This window comes from Monodon monoceros, unplaced genomic scaffold (assembly GCF_005190385.1).
Source record: "Monodon monoceros isolate NGI ecotype Baffin Bay Population unplaced genomic scaffold, NGI_Narwhal_1 Super_Scaffold_18, whole genome shotgun sequence".
Classification (NCBI taxonomy): Eukaryota; Metazoa; Chordata; class Mammalia; order Artiodactyla; family Monodontidae; genus Monodon; species Monodon monoceros.
Genome location: NW_021703774.1, coordinates 73,784,901 through 73,808,561, shown reverse-complemented (window position 1 = coordinate 73,808,561; position 23,661 = coordinate 73,784,901). Strand labels below are relative to the sequence as shown.

The 23,661-nt window shown below is 39.9% G+C and overlaps 1 protein-coding gene across 2 annotated transcripts in view; it reads right to left on the bottom strand.

The window, feature by feature from the left end:
- Positions 1-22,582, bottom strand: part of OTUD7B (OTU deubiquitinase 7B) — a 52,283-nt gene extending 29,701 nt beyond the window's left edge. The window contains exon 1 of one of the 2 annotated variants that reach the window (XM_029228601.1): positions 22,329-22,582. The gene's annotated coding sequence lies outside the window, so the exon portion shown is untranslated. Of the gene's footprint in view, positions 1-6,674; positions 6,703-22,328 lie in introns of those variants that run through there. The other variant, XM_029228600.1, reaches the window with a different exon arrangement.
- Positions 22,583-23,661: the final 1,079 nt, after the last annotated feature.

Sequence of the window (23,661 nt, the reverse complement as noted above, 5' to 3'; positions counted from 1 at the left end):
AAACGTTTAGCTCAGACTAATATTAAAACCAGTCTGCATGATCCGAGTGCCCAACTACTTAGTAACAGAGAAAAGTGACTTAAAATTAAATACCGACTGTAGATAATACAGCTATGTTAAAATGCGTGAGAAACTACTGACCCTACATTCTCCCATCTACAACATTCCCCAAAGTGTCCACATTCTCACACTATACCCACTCTCCTGGTCCCAGTGATGCATTACAGCTGTGTCTGAGTACTCTCCAACTCCTCCCCAAACTCACTGGAAAACCACAACATTCAAGACTGTCAAGAATTTTCAAAGGTCAGCAACTCCTCCACGTCTATGATGTCAGTCCCAAGGAATCCAGACAGGGAGAAAGAGGAGGGACAGAAACCCTTAGACTTTCACACAATTCTTGACTAGGTGGGCGGGAGAGATGAAAGACTGTCTTGGCAGATTGTTTTTAGTTAATATACATCCTTCCAAGTGAAAGAAACAGAATATAACCTTCTTAGAAAAAAAAGAATTGACCGAGTTCCATACTAAAGAGACCTATATATCACTAAATGTTATAACCCAGAGATAATAAGATGGGTCTAAGTGGAAGAAAAGAAGGAAAAGAAGTAATATGTGTTAAAGTTTTAGACATTGTTTTCATTTAAACTTCCAAACAACTCTTAGAGGTTTGTCTGTATTGTTAACTCCATATTATAGATGGAGATGTTAAAGCTCACAAAGGTTAGATAATCTACCCAAGGTTATACAGTTTTATAAAGTGGTAGAACCAGGATCTTTATGAGTCCAGCCAATCTGACTCCCAAGACCAGACACTTGCACTAAATCACACTTAGTCCAGGGAGGAGGACTGAGGAAACACAGGCAGTCCACCATGTGAAAGTCCACCCTCACTGCTTCAACTCCTTTCAACTCCACCTGGAGAGAGAGAATAGGCTCTGGATTCAGACAGATCTAGGTTCAAATCCCTGATCTACTACTAACGGTGGTGCAATCATGGGTAAGTAATATGACTGTTTTGTGCCTCTGTTCCTTCATGTTAAATTGGGGGAAATGCCTACACTTCAGACCTCTTGTTAGGATTAAATAACTTAAGATATGAAAAGCCTTTAGGGCAGTGCCTAGCACACAGTAAGTCCTCAAAAAATGTCATTTGCTTTCTTGCCTAATTCCCTCCCACGCGCTCTGCCTCACTCCACTGTGTGCCCAACACAGCCTCTGTATCTCTCCTTCAGAAGCTCCCCCTACTTCTCCAAACAAACCCTCCAGTCCTACAACTGTTTCCAAGGCACAGTCTTAACACATACACATTGTACATGCTCTATCACTCCCATTCCAGTGTCTTTCAACTCCTCAAGTCCTCAAGAAAACGTCGTAAAGGGAACTCCCTTAGTTGCATCTTCTACCGGATGGTCCCTCAAAAAAAAGAGCAAAAGAAAAATGTCTGTCCTCTCCTAGAGGTACAGACATAGCTAAATAGCTCCTTCATCCCCAAATCTCCAGGAACAGCAATTTCACACATATTGACCGAAATTCTAATGCCTTAATCTACCAGCCCTATCTCCCCACCTTACTACTCTCCTCATTCCAGATTCAAAGACTCTATAATATTCACCTAATCTCATGCACAATGTCTATTTTTTGGATTATTGGAAGGAATAATCCTACTCACCCTGCACAATTCTGAGATGTTTTCTACCTCCACTACAGTGTATACTTGGGGAATGTCTATTTTCTCCCCCAAAAACAAACTCAAGAGAAAAAAACTTAGCCTGATCATATAATTTACCACTCCCAAAACAATGCTATTGTGTATACACACCAGTAAGGACTCAAGAATTGGCCCCTGGACTTTATCACTACAACTGGTATGTGTATGAGTCAGAACAAGATTTAACTATTTCTTTTCAAAAGTTTCTAGTTTTTATCGGGCTACAAACAGCAAAATAAATTTCTAAGAGACAAATCCCATAAATAGCCAAATGCTAATATACAAATGAGACAGAAGTTCACAGAGAACTCCTTATGAACTGGTATTTGTCTTTTCAGTGCTACTGATAAAAGGCTCCCTGGATTACAGTTATTTGGGAAATTTAATAATTTGGAAGGCTTGTACAATGGAAGTGACCTTTGGAAAAATAAGGGCAGAGACAGTCACAGAGAAAGTCTATTATTATAATATTGGCACAAGAGTAACTTGAATAGAAACAGAAACCATGTTAATGTTTATTTTTTTTTAGATCCAGACCAGTATGTCTATTTGCCACACACAATGAATTTTTTCTTTTTCCTTTCAGCTAAGGTCAAGGATAGCCCAAGGTTTGATTCTCAGTAAGTTCAACTTTTAAAAGAATAGCCTGTAGGGCTTCCCTGGTGGCGCAGTGGTTGAGAGTCCGCCTGCTGATGCAGGGGACACAGGTTCCTGCCCCGGTCCAGGAAGATCCCACATGCCGCGGAGCAGCTGGGCCCCGTGAGCCATGGCCGCTGAGCCTGCACGTCCGGAGCCTGTGCTCCACAACCAGAGAGGCCACAGCAGTGAGAGGCCCACGTACCACAAAAAAAAAAAAAAAAAAAAAAAAAAGAATAGCGTGTAAAAACAAAAGTTCTACTGAGCCCTTAAAAATAGGACTTACCTGGTGGCACAGTGGTTAAGAATCCTCCTGCCAGTGCAGGGGACATGGGTTCAAGCCTGGTCCAGGAAGATCCCACATGCTGCAGAGCAACTAAGCTGGTGTGCCATAACTACTGAGCCTGTGCTCTAGAGCCCACGAGCCACAACTACTGAGCCCACATGCCACAACTACTGAAGCCTGTGCACCTAGAGCCCGTGCTCAACAAGAGAAGCCACCACAATGTAAAGCCCGTGCACCACAACAAAGAGTAGCCCCTGCTCGCCGCAACTAGAGAAAGCCCGCACAGCAATGAAGACCCAATGCAGCCAAAAATAAAAAATATATAAATACATAAATTTATTTAAAAAAATATTCTCATTACTGAACTTTTTTTTTTTTTTTTGCAGTATGCGGGCCTCTCACTGTTGTGGCCTCTCGCCTTGCGGAGCACAGGCTCCGGACGCGCAGGCTCAGTGCCATGCTCATGGGTCTAGCAGCTCCGTGGCATGTGGGATCTTCCCGGACCGGGGCACGAACCCGTGTCCCCTGCATCGGCAGGTGGACTCTCAACCACTGCGCCACCAGGGAAGCCCTGAACTTTCGACATGAGAGAAAAATAAATACTACAAATCAACAGAGGCTAGTCTAATAGCAAAACACACTATTTCTCTAGAATCAACCCTCAAATATTCAGTAGCTGACAACCTTCTCTCCCCTTCTTGATTCCTAACTACTGGTCATTTCACTGTCAATTACAGAACTTCCATTCAAGGGAAGAAATAGCAGAAGGGAAAAAAATTCCAATTACTATCCTATCTGAGATTAGTTATCCACAGGAAATTAATTCACTTTGTAAATTCCTTCTGATAAATTAACTTCCTTCAGCATACAACTACTAATTTTTATAAAAGCCTCAATTAGAAAATGAAATCTGCCTTTTATAAAATGATATAATTCAGTTCAAAGAAAGACACTTTTTATTACTATTATTATTTTTTTTAATTCTCCACCTGCAAGTTCCACTGTTCCATCTTTCCTGGCTATTTCTAAACCTCATTTGAACTCCCACAGGTACAATATGTGAAAAATTCACTGGCACTTGCTGTTATCATATATTGCCTTATCATATTAGTTGGCCTTCCGGATACTTACCTCGCCAATTTGACTAACAGTCATTCATTCAAAATTTACCAAGCCGGGTCCACCACAGCCTGGGGATACAAATGAAGAAGAGAAGCCAGAGTCCTACCTTCAAGGCACTCCAGTATGGTGTGAGAAATCTAAACACGCTTTTAGTGCCCAGTGGGGTAGGAAGAGGTATTAGGAGCAACTAATTTACCTTGATGGGTTAGGGAAGTTTCTCAAACTTAGTCTTTAGGATGTGTAAGGCTGGAGGACAAGATACATTCTAGGTAGAATTAAGATCCTTGAGCTTGGCACCTTTCTTTTATACTTTTAAAAATTCTAAACAGGCCTAACAAACTGCTTGGCACATAGTAGATGCCCAACAAATATTTGTGGTTCTAAATTATTCATGGTAGTCCATGTGTGTGGTTAACTAAGAGCTCATCTATACCTAAAATAGGCTGGTGAATATTTATGGGTTTCAAATGTCACCATTCACCCCATAGACATGTAAAATAAAGGTCTATATGAACAAATACATTTGTACAGCTGTCTGTTCACTAAGAATAGCTTCTCTTTCGCTGTAATTTTTTGTTTTTAAAGCACTTTCACAAATATGGCCTCATTTAATAACAATTTTAAAAATTATATACCCTTTGAGATTTTTAATCCCCTCTTTTCTGATGGAAAACACATACACAGAGAGAAGCTTACAAAGCTTGAGTGATACCCAGATAGCAAGGAGCTTGGACCTACATATTCTGAATTTGAATACAGGGTTCATATCAGTTCTCCAGGGATTTATAGCAAAATGAAATCAGTCTAGCCATGCAAAGTCCACAAGCTGAAGAACTCTTTAATACTTTGCTTTTATAACTACTATCCACATTCACCCACACTGTCTTCTAGCCACCACCACCCTCCCCATCCCCCAACAATCCTGCCAACACACACCTATTTCTATTTCCAGGTTAGAGTTAAGAAGCAGAAACTCCAATCCAGGGTATCCTGAGCATTATTTGGGTCTCATTCATTTGTATAGGTTGTACCTTTTGTGGTAATAATTTCTCTTTTAAAAGCAAGCAAGCTTCTGGTGGCACAGTGGTTAAGAATCCATCTGCCAATGAAGGGGACACGGGTTTGATCCCTGATCCAGGAAGAACCCACATGCTACAGGGCAACTAAGCCCCTGCGCCACAACTACTGAAGCCCACGTGACTAGAGCCCATGCTCCACAACAAGAGAAGCCACAGCAGCGATAAGTCCGCGCAAGGCAACGCAGAGTAGCCCCCGCTCGGCACAACTAGAGAAAGCCTGCGCACAGCAACAAAGACCCAATGCAGCCAAAAATAAATAAATAAACAAACAAACAAATTTATTTTTTAAAAAAAGCAAGCAAGCCTCATATTTATGCACATAAAATTAGTTACAAGCATATAATACAATCTGACAAGTCTAGTCTACCTAGTTATACACTTCTAATAGTTACATAATTAACATTTCACATTCAGGTCTTATTTGGAACAAGGCTGGTGGTAAGGTACAGAAAGTCAGTCTATTTTCCTTGTTTGGCACTCTAGAATTATGGAATTTAGAACTAGGATATCAGAGATCATTTCATTCCATACCCTCAAGTTACAGATAAGAACACTGAGAACCAGGTGAGTGAGATTAAGTGACTTGCCCAAAGCCACACAGCTAACTAGCGAGAAAACTGTGTGTAGAACATAAATCTGTTAACTCCCATTCCAGAAATCTTCACTTGACTTCATATATACTGATAACTTTCAATTCTCCATGTAATCTGCACTGTGGATTGATATATGAAAACGTCTTTTCCTCCTGCCACCCAGATAAATCTCTTACTTCTACAGATGTATATCAAAGAAAAAAATGTGTACCTGGGAAATTTAATCACTTAAGCAAACCATATTGGAGAAGGGAAATCATCTATAAAGAAAATCATGAAAACATGCTCAAATCATCATTTTTGTTCTGATCGTCACCACTAAAAATATAAATTGGATTTGAAAATACTGTATTCTTAGCCTTATATCCCTAAGGTCTGAAGTTCTGTAAAATTTAAGTTTTACAAAATTATAAAATTATGTATGACATAGGGAGAGATTTTTTCTTTTCTATTGATAGTTTGAAGCTATAATACACTTCTCATACGTTAAGAAATCACAGCAATAACTAAATTTTGAACAGAATAAAACATAAAAACCAAGAGATAAAGCACCAACCTTTAACACATTACTTCTCCTTGTCCAAAAATGTAAAATACCTGGAAGCATCAAAGCAATCACTTTCCTCGCATTCACATTTATTCATGTTTATTTGCAGAAAAGCTACATTTCTTCTTCCTCTTAGGAAGGGCCAACATCAGCACAGCAGCACCGAGGTCACACAACTCTCCCCTTATGAAAACTTTAACCTCCTGACTCAATCATTCAATAAGCACTTATTAAGGACCCGCTCAGTGCCAGGCAGTCTGCTAAGCGGAGGGGACACATCATGCATCAACTAATAAGGCATTATCCCTGCTTTCTAGAAGTTCATCTAATGGGCTGGTTCCAGAGAAAACCCTAAGATCAGTATCAGCTAACTTCCTTTATTCAACAAAGATTTACCGAGTGCCAGGCCTAGAGACAGAAAAGGATGGCAAGGAAATTTTTACAAGTAAGAGGTTTTTTCAAAATTTACTGAACAAGTTGCTCTTTTGGATTATAAAAGTCACATGGTCTTCTCTAAGAACACCAATCATCAGAAGTTGACTGTAAAGGCTTTAATGATAACACCTAACCAAATATTTTGGTCAAAGGCACTGTTTCCTCAATCTTCCTACACTGGGAGGCCAGGCAGATACTATCCTGGACCAACATAATTTTGTTATTTATTATAAGATCCATAATATAGGAATGTGGTTGATCTTACCAATAAACTGGGATGAGTTGTTTCCTATGTAGACAGATGCTTCCAGTAAAATGTACTATAAGCCTCTAAGGTCAAACAGATGATAAATCCTGTTAAATTTTCTTGCCACCACAGAGCACCAGGTATAGTATAGGTAACCCTTCATGAAGACATAGCACCAGGCCAAGTTTTCAGGGTGTCAGGTATCTGCTTTTCCTTCTCCCTTCCAGAAAAACTACAAAAGGTATCAATTAGTACACAAGTCATCTGGCAAATATCCCATTGTCCTCTGAGTTCTTCTCCTTGAAATTAATCCAGGAAACCAACCCCTGTAAAAATGAATCCCATTCCATTAATATTTTTAATGTTATTATTAGTAATGATGGTGGTGGTGATAGCAACCACTAGCTTTGTGGTTCACAAAACACTTTCAAATATATTATCTTATTTACTAAAAAAAATGGAGGGGATAAAAGGAAATATCATAGGCAACTATCTCAAATATCAAAAATCAAACCCAGTTTAACTGGAATTGAAAAGCAAGCATTTTTAATTCTACCAACGGGTCAAGAAGTTATTTCTATCAAAAAAGCAAAGGGTTGACTCTAGCAAAGCAAAATCACAAATACCGCCTTATATGCTAGGCCTAACTGATTCAATTTATAAATGTTAAGTCTCAGCAAGAATCTGATATTATAAATCTTTGTTACCCCAACCCCTTTCCCAAATGCTTTACCCACAGGTAAAGGCTCAACAAATACTCTTCTAAAGAAGGAACAGTTAATGATGAGGAAGCTGCCCTAGGAAGACAAAGTGATAATACTCAGCATTCAAGTATCTTTTTAAGATTTAACTAACGTTTACTGTGCACCATATCAAGTATCAAGCACTAGGCTAGACACACCCACATAAATCATCTCATTAACCTCATGAGCCATGCCCAGATATTCCTGGAATCCAAATACTAAATTGACTGGATCCCCAGTACTAAATAGTTTTGACACTTACAAACTTGATCCCACCTTATTAATCCCTAGAATTCAACTCCTACTGGAATTTAGCTCATCACTCTCACAGACTTAAGCATCTTTTAATGCTTTCTGCTAGGTAATGCTCATGAAAAAACTCCCTGTGCCTGTTTTTAAGCTCCTAACTCCAGAATACCACTCATTCCAGATAGGGCACATGGTGATAATGGCCATAATCTAACAAGTATTCTCTTGGATCACACTTGCTAAAGAATAAATCTAAAATGCTAACAAAACTGGATTTCAGCTGGGCAGAAGACATTGAATATTAACAGCCTTCTCAACCTCGAGACTATTTTCTAGTCCTCTGAATACAGAAAGTCTTCTCTATTTGAATGAACTGTGGAAAGCAAGTGTGACCCAAGAGTCACATACTCATCAGAAAGAACCAAGGGAAAAAGAAAAAAATATTCCAACTGGCATGACCACATCACAAGGTTAACAACACATTATTCATCATTGTGCTACAAGAAAGAACTTGTAAGCGGGCAAGGAAGTCAAGGAAACAAATAAAACTCTCCCAGTGCTCAAAGCACAAACACATCCAAATGCCAAAGCAGGTCTCACTGTCCAGTTCATGCCCAGGTATGAGTGGGTTCAGAGAGAGTGGGTAGAGGGGAGGGGAAGAGAGGAAAAGCATTACTGTGCAGGTGTGCTTGCCAGCACCAAGGCAGATTTCTTTCTCAGATTCATCAAGAGCCTTTTTAAAAAGAAATACTGGGGGAACCCACCTATTTTTATAGCTTGATTTGTGCAATTACAGAGAACATGTAGTACATGTAAACAGCAGCATATTGTATTGATAATAATTGTTGCAGACATTCCCTTTGGAATCCATCGGTTCTATACCTAAATCCTACCTCTGCCACTTTCTTGCTATGTGACTTTGGGCAAGTTATTTAACTTCTCTGTGCCTTAGCAGGGACCTCATCTGATATTCACTGTGATATCCCTCAGCACCTTAAACAGCGCCTAAATATTCTGGTGAATTAATATTTTATTAACATAGTAATAAATACTTTGGATGAATTACCTGCAAGCAGGTATAAGAATATCTACCTAACTTACGGAATTGTTATCAGTATTAAATGAGGTGATTATATAAAACACTTGGTATAGCTCAGGGTAGGGTCTTCACTATTAAATAGCAAAGTTTTCTTCCCTTTATTCCCCAGGCAGGTCACAAGTTATAAAAGAAGAGTCATGGCAAGGATTAAAATGGGATAAGAATTGTAGAAGCCAAACATTGGAATATGTTGACTACAAGGGAGCTAACATAAAATCCAGGAATATTTAATCTTGGCTGATGAAATTACATAACAGTGCCAGACCCTTATAGTAGATACATAGTGTTAGCTGATCCAGAAAATGCTATTTTGCATCTGCAGGTATCTGTTACCAGATAGATAAAAGCCTGGTAGAAAGGAAAAGGAAAGGAAAGGGAAAAAAAGGGAGTAAGAAGGAGTCACGGGCTTCCCTGGTGGTGCAGCGATTGAGAGTCCGCCTGCCGATGCAGGGGACACAGGTTCATGCCCCGGTCCGGGAAGATCCCACATGCCGTGGAGCGGCTGGGCCCGTGAGCCATGGCCACTGAGCCTGTCCGTCCGGAGCCTGTGCTCCGCAACGGGACAGGCCCCAGTGAGAGGCCCGCGTACCGCAAAAAAAAAAAAAAAAAAAAAAAAAAGGAGTCACATCTCAAATATACCTGACTACATATTTAAAAACAAAACATAAAGGATTCTTCAGAAGGCCATTCAATTCTCTAAAAACACACCATTAGCAAAAATACCCTATTGATTCACAGTATTTACTGCCCTTTTTAGGTAATAAGATCTGTGTAAGGAAACTGTTCATAACTGCTGACAGGGAAGCTTGAAAGATTTGGGTCCAAAACTCTCCTCCTCCAAAAAGACTAATGTGGCCTTTGAGGCTACTTCACCTATAGTTTGTAACCAAAGCAACCTAACTACATGCAGGGAGAAGGACTATTTTATCTTGAAAATTGGGGGTCAGAGAATATATACAATTAAATCCAAAATCTGAAAGAATCTTTTTCCTTGACTGTGAAGAAGTGAAACTCAGAAGATGGCTCTAAGAAACCTAGATCACTGTTACATTACGAGCCTGACAGAAGTATACACATTTAGCGCCTAAATATAAGGAAAATCTATGCAGAACTGAAACAGCTTGTGGTTAAACCTCATCATAATGTGGTCTTCAACTTCCCATTTCACTTCCAGGCATTTGCTCTGTGTTTTTAACCACCTGACCCACCTCCTCGTAAGTCGTATGATATAATAGAAAGAGCACTGAACAACAGTCAAAAGAATGGGCTCTACACCAAGTTCCACTACTTACGAGACATGCACACCAGCCACTTAAACTCTTTGTATTCAGTATTATCTGAGTGTTGGGCTAGACTCAGTGCTTGCTTCCACCAGGGTATCCCTTTGGAGAGTAGATCAGAAACCGACCAAATCCAGCTCCCCTACTGCTATAACCCAGAATAAAAACATGAGCATTGTTCTTATCTATCCCTTTCCCATAAAAGCAGTTACCAAATTCTATTTAGTTTTCTTCAAATCACTTGAATCTCTCCCCTTTCTCCATTCCCATCACCCCTGTAGAGACTTTTTGTAACAGTCCTCTAACTGCTCTCTCTTCCTCCATTTCACACCACACGGCTGAAACAATTTTCCTAAAATACTAATTTATATATACAATTCCCTGCTCAGGAATTTTTCACTGTAAGGATAAACCAAACTCCTTGGCCTCAGATTTAAGGCCCTCTCCAATTTACCTAACTCTCCAACTTTATTAATCTCATTGCTCTCCTAGGTGAAACACTATGTCTACTTGTTCTGCCTCCCAAGCAAGATGGGCTCAGCTCAAAGTTCTCATACTTTGAATGTTTCCCCTGTATAATTACCCAGTCTTCTCTCTTCTCTAAGGCCTAGATTATCCTAAGGGTAAAAACTTTCCCTACCCACTCCCTCTAAACTTCTGTATAACTCTATATAACTGTACCCCTCACTGGACACGTAATGCCCATGACTTTGTATTACTACTTATCTTTTTATGCAAACATCCAGTCTTCATAACTTACTAAGTTCTTGATAACTTTAACTTTTTCTATACCTGAGGCCTAACTTTTCAGAGGGCAGATATCTAACAAAATGTTTGTTGTTGAGGGTAACTACCTTGAACAAGTCATTTAAATATTCTGGGCCTCATTTTCCTCACCCAGACAATGATGACAATATGTAAATTTCCTTTCCATTCTAAAATGCTACGTGAGATTATACATAATACTACATAGCCTGTATTTCTTTTTTTCTAAATATGTGTGTGTAAATATATAACACTATGTCCTATTTTAACCCAGAATATATATTCCCAAGGGGCCAAGTCTCCTACTACTTGTTTAGTTTATTTATTGGGTAACACTTCCTTGGCATCTCCTCAGAGCATCTTGTCCAAATTCCAGTACACAGCAGGTGTTCAGTAGAAAGGAATTTATAGTCTCAGCCAGACAGCAAACATCAAGGGAAATCTGCGTAGATGATTTTTTTCAATCTTAATTTCCATAATGAACTAGTATATTACCAAAAATTACAAAGACGATGTGAGAGAGAAGGAACTTAATATTAAAATGAGAGGTCACCTTGTGTCAAATAGCTAGGAATTTATTTTAGGCATCCAAAGAAACTAGGATGCAGCCAATCTTAAGTCTAACTCTCAAATTCTATTTGCAGAATTCTGAGGAGTGTGTGAAGTCTCTATCCCTAGACAGTAAACAGGGACCAAGTATTCTTCATATCAGATAATCTTGTCCTTAGTACTGATGGAAAATTTCAGAAAATGAAGAGTCCAAACACTCAGCCAGGTGAGCTCCTAGTTCAAAGAAGATGAAAGCAAACACTCACAAAGGAACTCATTAGAGCCTTAAAGTTTTTAAATGAGAGCATGCGATCCAAAATATTTTTGTTAGTAGCATTATATTTTCCCATTGTCTTGCCTCCATTCCTCACTTGGGGCTATCTTCATGTAAATATCAAGACATACTCATTCTAAAGCCTCAGAGGAATTCTTTTCTTTTCCTTTGAAGTCAGTTATTAATGATTCAAAAGGCACTAGCAGACCAACTCATTTAAAATGACCTAACTTTTCAAAGAATTATTTTAGAACACAAAGCTGATACTTTCAAAGCTGACGTCTATATATGATGTTTTCCAAGTAGGTATGTGGCCTGGATACAACTTTGATATAGTTTAGGTACAAGGTTTATAAAGAATTCTAAGCGGTTTTGAACGATGAGAGGAAACAGAACCTCTTTAAATTTTTATACATATCCCTTTTTCCCATTTCTGCTCCTCTGCTAACTCTCGCTCTCTACTCTGTTTCTTTGCTCTTTCTCCTGATTTCCGCATTCCTCCTCGCTCTTACCCTAAGAACTGTTTGGGGAACCATGGGTAAGAATCTGGTGCCAGGAGCCAGGGCTCTTACCCTCTTCCCTGTTAAGTCTCCAAATATCAATAAAATCAAGGGTCACAAGCAATTTTCTCTTCGCACCACCAGATCTCCCTTATGAAGACTAGAGAAGAGACATGGGGGTGGCAGGAAAGGATAGTGGAGTAGTCATCTACTCAAAGGAACTGCAAGCTCATTAAAGCCAATTCAATCAATTATATGTAGCTACTGACAGCGTAAGTTTTCATCTCAGCCTTATCTTCCAGGTACTCTGGCCTATAACCTTCACACATTCCCCTACAACCTTCCCAAATATACTAAATGTGTGCTGAGAAATAAGAACATTTTATCAAAAATTTGAGCTAAAGATAACTACAAAAGATAATCGGTTGTAAATTAAAGTTCAGAAGTGCATTTTAGAATTATAAATAGATTTGGAATTAGCCCTCAGAAAGGTCCATAATAATGTTCTTCAGAACCCCCATAGGAAATCAAGACGTGACATGTTAAGTTTAACCACAGTTTAAGTTTAAGCAATAACCATTAAATATAAGCTTAAGCAATAACCATTTAACATAATAACCATTAAACATAATAACCGTTTAACATATAAACATAAGTTTAAGCAATAACCATTGGTGATATTTTACTTACTTTACCTCTAAAATTGCAATTTCATTATAGTTCAACTTAACATTTAATTTCTTCCTGGTGGGGGGGAGGGAAGGGCTTCCGTGAGGCCTAAACAATGTTATACTGGTACTACACATTCCAGAATTAAAAGCTTAAAAATATTTTGCTGAGATACAATCTGGTCTCATCAATAAAAAAGGTGCTGTTAAAAGTATAAGTACATATATATGTACAAATGTGTACATTATTTAGGCTTTCTTTTTTAGAGGCCTAAGAATTCCTGTTTCTCAGCAGTATTTATTAAGTGAACAGATAGCCTGCTTTTTCCCAATGCCAATATAAATCTCCAGTGAAGGTGTCAAGACCTTGATGACAATAGCAGAATTTGAGAGCTAGTGAAATGTGTCTGGCCACAGGAGCACATTGCCTCAAATACCATCAGGATCAATTCCCAGGAGTTTCCTCATTGGGATGATATCACCAATCAATTCCTATTTCATTTCTCAGGGAATGTTTGCTCTCATCTCCTACAGGAAGTTAGTCTTGACTGCTCTCAACTTTTATGTGCATTTCTATATAATTTTCAGTGCTGAATGTTTCTTTATAAGCTTTATTTTTCATTAGGGCCACTATATCACTCATAATTAAACAGTTCACCAACTCAAAGGACTGTCTTTATTTTTTTATTCATTAATTAACCATTTAGTCACTAATAGCGACTAAATGCCTACTATGTTTATGTTACTGTGGCAAGCCCCTGAGGGATACAAAGATAAAAGAAACTACTTATCTGCTTTCAAGGAGCTCACAGTATAGTAGAAGAGCCATGCTAAGGGCACAAATAAACTAAAATACAAGAATATACAACCACCACCAGATCAGTACCAATAAAATGATAGGCGGATTCAGAAGTAGGAAAGATCACAGCCTGCAGGAGAAAAAAAAACAGGAACGTTTTCATGGAAGACAGGGTTTAAACTGGGACTCTGATGGGTAGGATTATTTCATGAGGCAAGTGGGGAGGACAGTAGAGGAAAAAGGCATCAAGATTAAGGTGATTAAATGAACTAGATCTACATGTACACAAATGTGAAAAACAATGTTGAGAGAAAAGGTTGCCAAAATATACGCGCAGTATGACTCTATTTATGATTTCAAAATAAAACCATATGTTCTTTGTGTCTATATTACACATTTTCTTAAAAAGTATAAAACATGAAATGGAATGATACATAACAATTCAGAACAGGATTCATTTCCCAAGAAAGAAGAAGGGGATAAGGATGCAGAGTAGGACTTTGGCTATATCTAATACCTAACAGTTTATATCTTAAAGAGAGTGAGAGATCTAAAACAAATATGACAAAATGTTAATATCCATTAAATTTGGGTTGTGGGCTCAAAATTGTGTTAGGGTTTTTTCCCCTGAACTTTTCTAAATATTTAAAATATCTTAGTATTCAAAATTTTTAAATTAAGAAAGGGCCAGGTAACTGGAAGAATAGGGGAGTCATTAACACAAAAATAATCAGGAGCAGGTTGGTTCCCCTAAACTTTAAGGGGACAGTTGATAAGCTCAGTTTTAGACTGAAGAGCGTCCTTCAGATCCCCCACCTAGTGTGCACAAACGGCACTTAGAACAGAGTGAGGTGGAGGCTGACATATATGGACAGAAAGGAAGTTTTTATTGCCATCCTAGGTCAGATAACTGAAGGGAGAGAGAACCACCTTCCCACGTAGCTTAAATGCCCTGTAACCAAGTCATATGCCGCAAAACAAAGCCAAGGAAACTTCCAGTTACACAGGAATTCAGATAAAGACTCACTGTGAGTAGCTTATTCCATGCCGCCTCTCTCCCCACCCCTCCCCCAAACACTCATAAACAAAAACAAAATGTACCCTTGCCCACTTGAGAAAGAATTAAGAATTGGCAGCTCTGCTGAAGTGGACAGTATCCAATCCAAGGCCCTTCTCTGGAGATGTTGACAGAGCCCAGAGAAAGGAGTAGAGAAATCATAATTCAGTTAAGTTTCGATGAAGACTTACCAGTGGAAGGCATCCATCCTTCTACATCCCCTCATGTCCCAACTTTCCCCAGGGGAATCTAAGGACCTCTAAGATGTCCTCTATCCTGTTCTGTTTTTCTCCAGCAAAAAAGACTAAAACGCAAAATCCAAACTCTTACTTCGCACTTTAAACCCAAATAATTTACCTTCACAAAAATCCAATGAAATTAAAAACATGGGGAAGAAAGACTTAGAATCCAAGTATAATGACAAATCTTGTTTTTTAGATATACTTTTTGTCGGTGCCCAATTTATCATAGCTTATTTCTTTTACCAAAGTTTCATTGGTACAATTTTAAATTAAGTTTAAAAGAAAACTTGAAGGCAACTTAGCAGGAGAGATAAATACATCTACACACACAATAACACAAATACGTTGACATTCTTCTACATTTGAATCACTATCGCTGAAGAATCCTAACATCCTATTCACACCACTCCAGGGCATCCAACTGCCCCAGGTCAAAGTCCCTATTCTCCATGGTACTCTCAGAACAGATCTTCCTCAGTCAGACCTGGGAAAATACCACTGTTCACTTTGGACTAGTAAAAAGGACAATGGAGTGAAACGACAGAAGTCCTTCTGTCTTCTAGCTCAATGCAGTGTGGCAGAATGGAACAAACACTGCAACGGGACTTGTGAGGGAATGAGAGAGGTGAGCTAACATTTATTAATCACCTACCTCATTACAGCCACTGAAGACTGAATTCCAGACCAAGCTATCACTTCACTACTTCTGTGATCCTAAGTAAATCTCAGGTATTCCGTTGGAAAATCAATGAGGGACACTAAGAAGCCTAACGGTCCCTCTAGTTCTCTGATTCCATGATTCCACAAACATGATCACTCAACAACAAACGTATTACTGTTAAACACAATAAAGTTATTTTAAAAGTCTTTTGCTTTGTTCCTCTCCAATCCACCCTCTATATACCACTAACAAAATAATCTTTCTAGAACACAAAACTTACTTTATCACCTAATGCTTAAAAAACCCTTAAATGGCTTATCATTTAGTGTAGCACAAGATAAAGCTGTCCATGATCGGCCTTACCTACTTCTCCAGCCTCTTCCCTGCCCTCCAACCCTGTCCTCCAGCCATAATAATTACTTAAAAGTTACCTGAAGAAGCCTGACTGTTTCGTTCCTTTAAGCTTTTGTTTATGCTGTTTTCTCAGCCTGGAGTGTACTTCTCTCTCTCATCTGTAGGGTATATCCTTAACTCATCTTTCAAGACTCAGCTCAAATATCATCTCCTCTGGGAGGCACTTTCCAACCTCTGAATGTCCAAGGCAGAATTGACCTTTAGGCCCCCACTCTGCCCGCTACATACCTCTAACACAATACCTATCACACTTCATTCCATCTATATACTGACACATCTCTCTCCTCCCACTAGACCCATAACCCCCTTGGACGTTGAGATCTTGTCTGACTCATCTGCTTCCTTAGTGCCTAAGACAGTGCTTACAAGAGACATTCAATGGATATTTGATGGAGTGGGGAGCAGAGGAACGGAAAACATGAAAGGAGACAGAAAAACTCAAGTAAGATGGCCTGAAGAGTGGAGAATAGTAGTATTTATCAGTACCACTATCTTTGGCCTTCTGCTCTTTCCCTAAACTCTAGTCTTCAGAGAGTTTATTCATCTTCTTGGCTACAGCTACCACATCTATGCTGATGAAATGCAAAACCACACTTTCAAGCATTATTAACCCCCACCTCTCCACCAGCTGTAGGCTCTTCTCTAACAACTGGAACACCTTTCATTTGGATGTTTCATTGCCACTTTAAATCCAAAACATCTCAAACTGAACTCATCATATTTCCCTAAGAAATGAGGAAACCTCCCTAACTTCTTTACCCCAGTCAGTATCTCAGAAACCCAGGCTTAAAATGCTATCGTTATGTTTGATTGAACACTCTCCATCGTCTTCCACATCCAGCCCGCACTGATTTCAATTTTTTCCTTCACAATCTCTTTGTCACTCTTTCCCCTCCTTAACCCACCCTCCACAACTCTAGCTCAGGCCTCATCACCTCACACATCCCAGCTGCTAATCTCCCTTCCCTCCAAGCCAATCTATTTCCCAATATCATCATATTACAATCCTAATAAAAAATTCTCAGTGGTTAGCTATTTTCCATTGTTTAAGATCTAAACTTATAAGCCTGACTTTTAAGACCCTCTATAAACATAGCTCCAGACCATCCTAACCACCTGTGTTTTACTACTATTCACTGCGACTCAGGTCAGTCTCATCACTGCCCCAAGAACATTCCAAGTATATTCCTGTGCCCAGGCTTCTGCTTGATCCCTCTCAGCTCCAAATTTAAATGATTTTTTTGTTATTTGCTTCATTTTCATTTCTTGTACCTAATACAATTTTTTTTAAGATCTGGAGTAAGTCACAATTCCTCTGTGACATCACTCATAACTACCTGAGTACTCTTCTCCCAAAATACCTATGGTATGAGGTCTGTATTATGCAAATGATAATACACTTTCACACTTTAAATTTTTCTCTGGCATAAAGAGGCTCAATAGGTATTCATTCCTTCCTATTCCCCTTACTCCCAACTAGGCTGTAAATTCTTCAAGGGCACAAAACTGTCATTTTTCCTAATCCTCCATACCACTTAGTAGAACTAAATTCACAGCAGGTCACTAAAAATAACAGCTTAGTAGTCTCTCCTATCAAAAACTATTTCTTATAGTATAAGGTATAAGAGATAATCCTAAAAAACACAGTTAAAAATAATCCTGAACTAAACTGTATAAATTAAGATGACTGATTTTTCCACCTCTGAATTTTAGCTCAGAAATACTTCAATCTCCTGACTTAAGTGGTAAATAATAATCCTGTGCCCATGACATCACAAGCACATAGTTTGGTAATGATTATGAGAAGGCTGGGGGTAGGCAAGGATGAAGGAAAGCAAGTCAACTGAAAGAACAAGGATGGAAGAACAGCTGTGTGATTTTTTTTGTTTACTTCTTAAGTGTGGACTTCTCCTCATTCCTTTTTTTTTTTCTTAAATTGGCCACATTTTCAAACAAGTTTACTTCAGGAGGAAAAATCTAATAGATTTTCAAAGGAGCTAATATCTGAAGAGCCTCTACAAAGCCTAAGTCCTTCAAAAAAAAAGCCAGCTTAATCTTCAACAATGCAGTATCACGCAGTAGGACTCTTCCAGATATTGTGAGTAAAGACTTATTCAGGCTGCAACATAGGCATCTTCTACCAATAGCTCTTAGGAATAAGGCAGACAGCCTGAGGCCACACTGGACACACACAGATTTTGAAAAGAAATTGGTCTTCATTAACATACTCAGTATAGCCCAGTCTTAATTACCCTCATATGGACTTTTCATTTTATGGATTTCTGAGGCAAAATCTTTAATTCAAGACTGACGTTTCTTCACCATCAGTATACTTTCCTCACTATCAGGTAATTCAGGCTTAGAAATGCCAATTCATTTCATCAGTATGATCCCCAAAACACTAAAATAAGTCTGGTTTTTAAAATAATGCATTTTCAAACCGAGAAATTTCTTTCTGAAGTTCTGAATTACCTAAACTAGTGCTCCCTACAATAGCAGAGATAACTGAAAGTTCAATGCACTGGAAACATGACACTGCCCTTACCATAAGCTCTTGAAGAGAATCCAGACATAGCCTTGAGACTTCCCCACAGGTTGGTACAACATCAGACAGTCACAAGCAGAGCTCAACATAGTGAGTAAGGTGTGTAAATACAAAAATTTCTACAAGGAATCTTATGTCTCCTGGCTGATCTCTTTAGGCCAGGATGGTCCAGAAGAGAAGTAGGAGAGTCACAATTTACCGGTGCCTGACTCCTTGTCCCTGAGTTCTTGGATCAGAGGGCTCAGTACTTCTCATTAAATCCATCCTTTGTTCAAGGACCTACAATGACTCTATTGACCCTTTCATCAACACCCAACAGAGTCTGGCATCCATCTGAGTCCCCGCCACCCTCTCGCCTGCTCTACCCATGACTTGACCAACCCACATTCTCTCCAGTCATTCTCATTTATTCTCCCCACAAACACAACTTAGTCATTCATACCATCATTGCACACTGTACATTCTATACTTTCTGCCCAGAAGATCTTTTATCTCCTTTTACTCCTAACACAGAATAATTATTTTATTTATTGGAATGCTCACACCTATTATATAGATAAGGATGGAGAAGTAAATTGCCCAAGGTCACATTAGTAAAAAGTAGAACCACAAGTTGAACCAAGATCATCTAACTCCATAGCCCATGCCTCATTATGACTCTAATCCATAGCCTCCCAAGTCCATTTCAAATTTTACTGACTCAGAAATCTTCCCTAATTTACTTCATTCATACTTTGTTACTTCGAATTTTCTAGTCTCTACATACTTCATTTGTAGCACATTAAACTTGGTTTTGTTTATATGTTTTTTCTTAAATGTTAAAGCTTATAATAGTCTGCTTTCTCATTTACATACTGCCTTCCCCAACATCACCCTTGTCCCAAGGGCAAGAACACCTGTTTTTACAACTTTTATATCTCCCCAAAGCCTGTCACTGACACTTGGAAACTGCCTTATCCACAGGAGTGTTCAGTCATTATTCAGCAAGGATTTATTACTTAAAAAAAAAAATCAACTTCCTTCTTCTATCATATTAAAAAATCAACTAATTTCAGGCATTCATGATAAAACTGTCCTGCATCTGCATTCTAGTTACACAGATTTTAATTGTCTGACTTATCAGGGGCTGTTGAAAAGATTCCAGGCTGCCATTCCACAGCTCCTAAGTTTGCATAGGAAAGATATTGCTGAAGTCACACTTCAAAGCATTGTTTCAGGATTTTTCCCTTGATGGGATGAATGTCTGGCGTAAGGAGAACGTGTGTTCCCTTATAAAGTCCTCTGCCAGCATACTTAGCATGCTTGAGACATTCAGGAGCTCTAAAACTTTAACAAGTGGCACTTAGTGCCCCCGTAACAGTCTGAAAACTTATTTTTAATACTGAGTTATTCCATCATAATTCACTTAGTTACATATATATTGAATCTCAAAATTCCAAACAAAGCCTTCTGAGAACTGAAAACAGTGATGGGCTATTGGGCTGCCCTACACTTATTCCGAGAGTTTATTCACTCCTTCAATCCCCACCCCTAACCCCTGGAATAATATATGTAGTTCAACTAGGGGAAGTTGCTAAATACAGATATGAATTGAATTTGCCAGATATCATCACTAATATTGGCACGAACTAACTCATAAATTAAAACAACTATTGATAGTCAACAGACTCTGGAACAGCATGTGTGATTTTTAAAAATTAGATATTACCCTTCAAATTAAATCATTTTCAATAGGGGTCCCAAAAGAAAGAGATCAGGAAAATTTCCACGTTGTTGGTAACATAACTAGACAAAGTCCAACTAGTAATTAACATTCATTACTGGTCAGCCTGCCTTATACAAGTCAGTAGACAGCCCTTTCTTTGGCAAAGGTTTACTTTTTTTCTTCACAAAGGAGTCTTTGGCATTAAATGAAAGGGATAAGTCAAAGCAGGCAACAACAACAACAAAAATAGTAACAGTTTGGAAACTATCTTCCTTCCATCGTTCCTTCCTGCTTGAATGCGTACTGTCCAAAGTGGATATCTGTTCAACTCTAAATTATTCATGTTAATGGATGATTATCGGTAGAAAGGTGCTGATAATCCGAAATGGAAAAAATCGAAAAATAATCTATTTCAGTTTTGGAAAATCTTTTCAGCGTATTTATCATTTCAATTATTCCTAGCATGAGCTAATATGTGTATTCATTTGTAATCTCTAAGTACATAGTAACTGGCCACTAACTCAGGGAGGTGCTCTGAGGCATGCTGGGTAGCTAGTGGAAATTAGAACAGACTGGTATTCAGCTTCCAGATGAGCAACATCAATTTCATTTATTTTACAGTTCTGTCCAGCCTTCAAAATATCAATAGACTAGCACAGCAGGTTGGTTACTAACCTTTAAAAGAAAGGCTCGGAAAAACAATGGGGACAAAGAGTATAATTGTTTGCCCATAATGTATTCATCTGTAAATTATGCACAGCAAATGTTTAATTACAAGTCTGATTCTCCCTAGGCACCCAGCATAAGCCCCTGCTGTCTTCTCCATCCCATCAAGAATGCAATCTCATTTATTAGGAAAGAAAGTTTCTGTTTTTTAAAGTTATACAGTATAGAAAATGTTTTTAAAAGATTTAGGACTAACTACCCTTTTGGACCCGCCTTATCACTACCTCTTCTCTCTACTTTGTCCTTTCCCACTTTAGAAATAGGTTGAAAGACAAAGGGATCCAGCGTCCTCTAAGATCTAAATATACAGTATGAGAAGCCAAAGACTGAACATTACCCGTTTCTGATTTTCTATAAAGTATTTTATACATATATGTACTAAAAGTCAACTAATTTTTGCCTTTGCATTCATGAAAAGAAAACTCCCTGAAAAGCTGGGGAGAACCTCTTACAGAAAATTTCTTTGAACCTAATTTTTATATCTGTATTGTGCTCAGAGAAGCCACCTGGGCTCCAGAGAGACTATCTAGACCGTGGGGGGGGTGCGGGGGGAGGGGTGGGAAAAAAAGAAGAAGAGAGAGAAGGAAAGACGGAGGGGAAGAGAGAGGCGGAGAGAGAGACTCAGAGCGCTGGTCCTTGTGAGCCGACAAGCTAAAAATACGCCGGCCCAGTAAACAAATCCCGTTCCATCCCGACCGGAGCCACACCGTTAACCTAGTAATTATGAGAAGAGGAGTGAGATCACGCAGCCCCCGGCTTACTCATCATCAGCTTCTAAAGTTTCCATCGGCTCACGGCAACTTTTCTTTTTTCTAAAGTTCATAAGCCTGCCCTAGAACCAATCTCTCTCTCTCTCTCTCTCTCTCTCTCTCTCTCTCACACACACACACACACACACACACACACACTTCTTCTTCGCTCCCTTCCTCCATTACTGGACGCACCTCAGTTTGGCTATCGATAGGGGAGAACAGCTTGTTTTCTTTTCATTTTACTTTTATATTGAGACTTTAAAATGAACTTTATCCTACAATGAGGGTAGTACCCTGCACTCCTAGCCACCTTAAAACTCCACCATCTCTCCCCGAAAGTCTAGCTGACAAGGGAGGACCGTCCAAACTGCCCAGCACAGTTGACGAAGGGAGGCCACGAACGGGGAAGGGGGGCTGGGAAGGCGGGACGCAGGTGAAAGGGAGGAGTAACCGCGGAAAGGTTGGGGCCAAGCAAGGAACAGTCAGGGCGAAGAGGGGGTGCCGAGAGGAGGTGGCTCAGGGTGAAATATAATCAGAAAGGAGATGGAGAACAGTGGCGATCAGAGGGTCAGAGTTTGGGAGTCTGAAGAGGCGGGAGGGGCGGGAGCAGACGGGGGAGGGTGACAAGGCGGGGGCTCCGTTACCCTCGCGGCTCCCGGGGCAAGGCCCTAGGCCGGGGCGGAGCGCGGGGCCCGGCTGCCTCTCCTCATTCCTCTGCTGTGACCCCGGGGTCCGGCCGGCCCCTCCCCCGTCGACGATGGAGGCGGAGGCGGTGGCAGAGACTGAGACCGCGGCTGTTGTTCCGCACAGGATCAGGAGCTGGAGCCAGACGGGACTGATCTGGACTGGCCTCCCCCAGTGGCTTTTTGCCTGCTGCACACTCGACTCCGGCTGCTGGTTCAGGATCGGTGGTTTTCGGCCGTCCGGCCGGAAACAAGCGCCAGTTTCCGGCCGGAGCGGGTTGGTGGTGACACCCAAGCGGCCCCCGGGCCTCCTCCCGCCCAGCCCCGCCCCGCCCCACCCCGTAGCAGCCCCGCCCTTAGCGCCACTCCCCTAGCTGCGGCCAGTTTGGCGCTTGCCCCGCGCGTGACCCCGTGTTTTCCTGGCCCGTGTACCTGAAGCCCCTGTTCTGGAGAGTTCTTGAACCGGAGCTGGAGGGCTACTGGGTGGACTCTTGAGACTTTGAGGTGTAGTCAGTTGGACACAGCCCTTTGGGAAGAAGCAGAAAGAGGCGGGGCAGTTCTAGAAAGGTGAGAGGGATGAAAATACTTAGACTGAGAAGACTGAAATTCTAGTTACTCTACACGATCATTCTGGACTGACCGGAGGAAAATTAACACTTCTTCCAGACCAATCTCCACCCAGTTAAGCACTCTCCCTCCTTCACTCCTGCAGTGAACATAGTGTAAGATGTTAGGGGAAAACCCGAACGAACTTTTTGGCCAACCGCATACTTTTCTCTGTAAATACTCACTATTTACTTACTTGCATAATGATAATACCCTGTTGACATATCTGCCTTAGACTGTTAGCGCAAGCAAAACAAGTTATGTAGTGCTTTTTTGGTAATACCTTTTAACAGCCTTGTACAACAACCATGCTGTAGCATAGTTCAATTCACAAATATTGAGTCCCTACTACGTGCAAGGCACTGTGCTCATTGATCCTGGGGACACAAAAATGAATAAGACATAATTCCAGGCATCAAGGGTCTTACGCTTTAGTAAAACACAAAACTGTATTGTATAAGGCAGAACTCACATATGTGCTGTGTGATTTACAAGGACCTATGGCTATGGGAACATAAGCCTTGCCTGGCACATAGCAGACCTTCCATATTTGTTGAATGAATAAATATTAGACGAACGTGGACAGTTTCAAGTAAGAAGAGCCATTTAATAAATACCACTTTATGACAAACACAAAGTGCAGCCAGCCCCTGCTATAATCTGACCAAAGAAATGTAAGTTTTTTAAA